Source organism: Coturnix japonica, chromosome 3, assembly GCF_054131305.1.
Source record: "Coturnix japonica strain WE chromosome 3, WE-NBRP24, whole genome shotgun sequence".
Lineage (NCBI taxonomy): Eukaryota > Metazoa > Chordata > Aves > Galliformes > Phasianidae > Coturnix > Coturnix japonica.
The window spans coordinates 93,125,344-93,132,073 of NC_140665.1; positions in this window are offsets into that span (position 1 = coordinate 93,125,344).

Genomic DNA, 6,730 nt, shown 5'->3' on the forward strand with positions numbered 1-6,730 from the left:
AGCAATAGTTATTTCCAGAACAAAGTACAATAATAAAGTCATTCTGTATTTCCTAGTTGTTTTAAAAGTTTGGTTTTTATTTTCTGTATCAATATAATTCAATTCTATGCTTATGTGTGTTATTATGTATTAAATACATTATGAAAAACTACACTAAATGACATGGTATCATAGAATTATAGAATCATAGAATGGTTTGGTTTGGCAGGGTCCTTTAAGATCATGTAGTTCCAACCCCCTGTATAAACAAGGACACCTCCCTCTAGACCAGGTTGCTCACAGCCCCATCCAGCCTGGACTTGAATGCTTTCAGGGAGGAGGCATTCACAGCCTCCCTGGGCAGCCTGCTGCAGTTTCTCACCGCCTTCACTGTAAAGGTTTTCTTCCTAATATCTACTCTAAATCTACCCTCTTCCAGTTTATACCCTTTTTCTCTTGTCCTGTCACTACCTGCCCTTATAAAAAGTTCATCCCTGGCTTAATGTGTGTATACAATATTCTATTTTATTTATTTATTTATTTTCAAATAAAACATTCCCTGCATCTTTATAAAAAATATATCCCTCAACACTGCAGGCAACTGATGTAGTCTTAGTCAGCATCATGCTCATTTTCAATTACCTGTTTTTCCAACTATAGAAAGCAGTTCTGTTATAGAAACAATTATCTGATTTCTCTCCTACATCAGTTCTTTATGCTATATGTTGTCACAGAAATGCATTTCCTTACAAAACATTTGTTATCTGGAGCACTGCTTTTTTTTTGTGGTAATGTAATTCATATATATATATTTTTAATCTTGTAATTATGAAATTCCTGCAGCAGCTCACATACTTCCCCATTCCAGACATATAAATAGCCTTCTGGAATGTAGTTTCACTCACTTCCAGTAGTGCAAAAGAGATGCAACATCATTTGGCTTTATATGCATTAAATTGAGAGAGATTTTTTCTCCAAGTTTCTGCAAACTCTTCATAAGACATCTGCAATTTACATAGACACTAAAGTAGTGGTGTGGGATTCTGGTCATAATCAAAACTCATGACTGGTGTAGTAGAAAAAATGTGTCCATCAGAATAATAGATAAGACCAAACAGCAATAGATGTTTCCTTTTTAATGATAATAAAATAAGACATGCACAAGCACACACAAACATATGCACACAGAGGATGCCAGAGGAATTAATTATGCCTGTGTTGTTCTGAAGCAGGTGCCAGAGCATCTGTTTGATTTATTATGATCTTATGTACAATAATAAGATGTCCCCATTTATGCTTCCAATCATGGAAAACTGCAACAAACTTTTAAAAAATCCCAAGCAAGTTGCAAGGAGGTTTTATGGATCACCTTTGTGTGTGTGCTTGGAACTTTTGTGAGTTACATTTGTATATACTAGGTCCATGGTAGGGCAGATAATCATACTGCTTTGGTAAGTCCTAGATATTGGAACATATTAGTTGCAGTGATAAATTAAATTACCAAAACTTTTATAAAGAGAATTGTCATGTAACACTGTAAATAATGCCCTTTCTAGACAGGGGCACTGTACATTCTCCTGTATTTAAAGCCCATCACTGTAAAACCTTGCTCGTTGCTAGTGTTCCACATGTTCCTTGAAGAATGCTTTCTCTTAATATTTTAGCAACTACTTTGAAACTGCAAGAAAGGGAACTGAGATGCAGTATTCTAGTTCTATAGTAAAAAACCAGGTATGAAGTATAACTGTAGGATGGCTATTTAAGAAGTAATCAAGATTCATTACTAAAAGATGAATGAACTAATGAACACTTCTCTTGATGCAACCCAAGATATAGTTGTCCTTCCGGGCAGGAAATGCACATTGCTCACTCATGCTGAGTTTTTAATTCTTATCATAATGGTGGGTTTTTTTGTTTGTTTGTTTGTTTTCTCATTGTTTTTTAATAAATATATTAATATAGTATAAGAAAGATAGACATTCTAATGAGCAGTATAGATATGTCAGCTCCCACAGCAAAAGAACAGTAAGGGAGGCAGAACAGCTAGAACCATTGTGCTGTAATAGATGTCAGCACTCAAGTTCTAGTAGCTTATCAAGGTTTAAAAAAAATTGCTAAAATCTCTGAGGTGCAGGAACACTTGCCTTTGCACACATATTAGCTGGAATGTGATCCTTTCAGCTTCTCACACACTTCAGGAGTGAACTCCATCTGCCTATTCCCAGTTGGTGATCCTTGACATTTCTGTAATGGGTCACCAGTTCAACAGTTTGCTTATCTGCAGTTAGTTTCAAATGCTTTGAAAACAGAGTTTAGCTTTCATTACCATTTGTGGCAAGGTCAGTTTTGTCAAATGTTGATTTTTAACTCATCTAAATAGATAAATGTCTGGTTTCAAGGTAATTTGTACCTGATTCATAGTTCTATACAAAGTCATTCCCTTGAAAAGAACTGCAGGAAACAGGCACATCAAGGATAATTGCTTTGCAATGGGCTTCAACTCCCAGCTCCACTCTTTTTCAAGACTCAGAAGTAAAAAGTAAGCCCCAAGGATGTAGAAATGAAAAGTCTGTGCCTACCAGTCACATAGCAGAAGCCCGCTTCTCGTGCTCTTACCCATACTTAAAGAGTAACCTCTGACATGCATGTGAGTTCTGTACTGTGAGCATGTAGATAAAAGCTGTTTCTGTGTAGAGCTGGTGAAGGATCAAGACTTAATTCATTTTTAGGAATTTTTTTATATTAAAGGTGGAGGGGGTAAAATAGTAATATTGGAAATACAGTTGCTTTGTAATTACTATACCAGTAATTACTGTTCTTCCAGAAGGATGGTTTTGGTCAAGATGTTATTTTGACTATCATACATCAACTATAAATAATCAGTAACCTCAGTACATTTTTTTTCAAACTTATCCTACTGGTATGAGATAGACATCACTGTCATTGGCAAGTGCTCATTTTTTGTGTATAACACAGTAGGATTACCATTCTCTACCTTGCATCTTATTTACACAAGACTTTAGAAGGAAAAAAGTTACGTAATTACCTAGCTTACTCCAGTCATGAAAGCAGCCTAGAATGTAGCTATCACTGCTTTAACCCATTGGGAGTGAAGGGGAATAGCTTTTCTGCAATTATATCTCAGGAAGAAATGACATTAGGAATGCATATTGTAAGACAGGTCACTGATATGGACTTGTAATAACGGGCAACCTTTTAAATTGACAGCAGTCTTAGACCTGTATTGACAATGCCTAACGCTGAACTTTTGTCTGAGCTGTTTCTTCCACAAGAAGAGGAGCATATCAAAATATGCAGGCAATATTTTTCATTTACAATATATTTCCTATATCCCTAACAATTCGTCTTTCACTCTGTCCATACATATATACCACAGGCTGAAATATATTACAGCTAATTAATTTTTTTTAAAAAAGCATATTCGATTGAATGCATTCATAACTAACAGAGAAATACATGCAAATCTGAATCTGAATATAAGAAATAAAAACTAAAGAAAAAAAATAGGGAATATTTGCATGCAATTCACTGACTGACATTGTCTGCACAATTTAACAGTAAAATTGCAGTAGGATTATTGGATAGAGGCTTTCCAGTCTAGAAACCTAACTACAAAACAAATGACTTACATGCTGTGCTTACATTCAGGTAATAGACAGAAACGGCTGCTCACTCGGGGGTTCCCACTCCAACTGATTGCAAAGCTAGCTGGTGGTCATGACTCTCTTCCAATTGTGTAGCATCTAGTTTGTTCTTTTTCCCACTGAAATGATTTTTCTGACACATTCAAATAAACATTGTTTGCTCTTTGCCCACTCACTGTTAAGAAGCCTGATCTTATTTTTCCCTCCTAAAGGTGCATACATATGCCAGCCACAGCTCCTGGACTTCTGCTGATTTAAGGGCTGATACCAAATGGGTTGATAAGACCTCAGAATATCAACTCCCTTCATAACTTCTTAACCAAGGTGAAGGGCTAAGTGTTTTCAAAGCTGCCTGAGGTATGCATTGAGACTACGTACATGCCACACATTCCGCAATGAACACTGACGTTTTGAAGTGCTGGCATTCTAAACCTGGTAAGAATATTTTCCCTAGCAGCTCTCACAGCCAATAAGGAGAGTCTGAATATTCCACCCTAAGCACCTCACAGTCATCTCCAGTTCTCTGTTTGCATTATTTCTTCCTAAATATTAATATTCTATTAATTGACACAGTACTTCATGATATATCCATACAAAGAGATCATAGCATTAAAGGTTAATGAAAATAGTTATAAAGATGGTACGAAATTACTAGTGTGTATTCATCCTCACTCTCACAGTGTCAATGATGTTTCAAGTAATCAAACTATTATTTGAGAACTACATTTTTTAACACTTAATTGTGACAGCTGTTTTATTATTTGGCATTGAATTGCAAAGATTTCATTCCAACAGGAAGGGACTGTCTAATTTTCTAGCAAGTGCAACACCTATGAAATTGGATGTACTGAGTACAACCATACAGTGACAGATTTTGGCCTTAGTGGATAATTTTGAGTCTCTGGATCCTTTGCAATTTTGTACTCTCAGAAATTAGACTGTTAAGCTTTGACCAGCCAGCTGGTTGTCTTGAGCTGCTGAACAATATGTCTTAAAAGGGAAATTGTGAGCTTATAGTGAGCTATGCAGTTGTAGGCTGACGGAGCCATCCTAGTGGGAAAAAGAAAGCAATATTAATTTTGGAAATTACTCCATTCCTACAACAAAACTAATCTCAAGAGAGCTGCCAGAACAATCAAAAATACATTCATGCTGTCAGGGTGTTAGGATGGATTTAAGTAATCCTGAACTCCTCTGCAGCAGTTCGCACAAAGCGTTACAAAGGCAGAATTCTGAGCATAGCTTCACAATAATAAATGTCATGGAAAAATACACAGATCTACAGGGGAAAAAAAGAAAAGGAAAAAAAAAAAAAGAAAAAAAAAGAAAGAAAGAAAAAAATAAAAGAAAAAAAAAGAAAAAAAAGAAAGAAAAGAGAAAAAGAGAGAACCAGAAAGGTTACTGTGAGACAAACATGACTAGAGAAGACAAAATAGCATTAAGCAAGCAATTATATTTTTGTGAAGAGACCAAGATTCATTATCCATAGTAACTAAAGTAAGAAGTAAACAACAAATACAGCATAGAAGAGTTTGGAAAGGAAATTTGTTTATAAAAGTAGCACTGAAAAGAAGATTTCAACAATAAGTAAAATTATTCTACTGGTACTCTTATCAGGAGTTTTCTTTTCACAGAAAGAAGAGTTAAACCACATCCTGCAACTGCAGAAAGAGATTTTATTGGCCATTACAGTGATTTCTTTCTGACATAATAAACTGCATGTTAGATTCGGGTTACTCCTAAAAAAAAAATTACAAAATCATCGAATACAAGGATCTGTGATGCTGTGAAAAACGTCAGCTGATTTGTAAAGCTATTTGGAGTGGAAAAGCCCAAAATCATATAAGAGAGAAATAGGAGGAACATGAAAATGTGTGATTTGGTGTGCCTATATATGTAATAAGAAAAGACTGATGGTTGGACTAGATGATCTTCTAGGTCTTTTCCAACCTTGATAATTCTGTGATTCTGTGAAATACTCCTGGACACACAGAACTGACTGCCATGCTCTATTACAAAAATAAGAATAAGGGAAATCATTACTTGAGACTGTCCTCTGAAGGGCCTCTGGACCTGGCTCTGTGCTGGGCTGAAAAGGTTATCTTCTGGGAAGTCTATTAGGTACACTGAATAAAACGTCATACTCTTTCAAAGACACGTACATGCTACTTGGGGTACAAACTTGTAGTTTATCTTATCTAAATAACTCAGTAGTGGCTATGTGCCCTTTTTAATTGTTACAATATCTAGATTTACTTAGAGTATATTTTAAACCTATGAATAAGTCAATAACTACCCCATATTTCAGCAGATACATACATCACAATAATTCTAGGCTGCCATCCTCCATAGAACATAATGCAGCACAACATAAACAAGACTTTCCAGAGAAAACTGACTTTGGAGGAGCCTTAAGAATTGCTCTTCATAAATTAAGTTTGAGTCACTAAAAAAATTAAAGTTTTATAGATGAGTATATGATGACAACGTTACCTTTTCTAAAATCTCACTTATCATCATCATAGTATCATAGTATCATAGTCTCATGCGGGTTGGAAGGGATCTTAGAGATCATCAAGTCCAACCCCCCAAGACCCACATTAAAATGTGAATGCTAGAAAGCATAGCAACCAATAAAACAATGATGTTCTCAGTATTAACAAATTAGCTGAGAAAATAAAGTTCTTTCAAAAGAAATGCTACCATTACAAATCCTACCTATGGGCAACCAGGTAAAGCCCTTTATTCTCTACTTTCACACAAGATATGTGTAATGAATATACTGCCCCTGTATGTACACTGTAAGACCTAGACCATGAGCCTGAGATCCTTTATCCATCTAGCATCCACATGGGGAGAGGTGTTAAAGGGGGTAAAAATAAATAAAAAATACTATATCTCCTGGAAAATGCTAGATAACTTTAGGTGAGCTGGTTATTCTGCAATTGGTGTATTTTCAATTACAGTTTCAGCTTCTAGACCTACCTTTGCTCTTCACATGGAATAACTCGTAGGATTGGAAGCAGAAATAAGTACTTTTATGTACTCCAGACCCACATGATTACAGCACATGCCAGGGAGTTAGG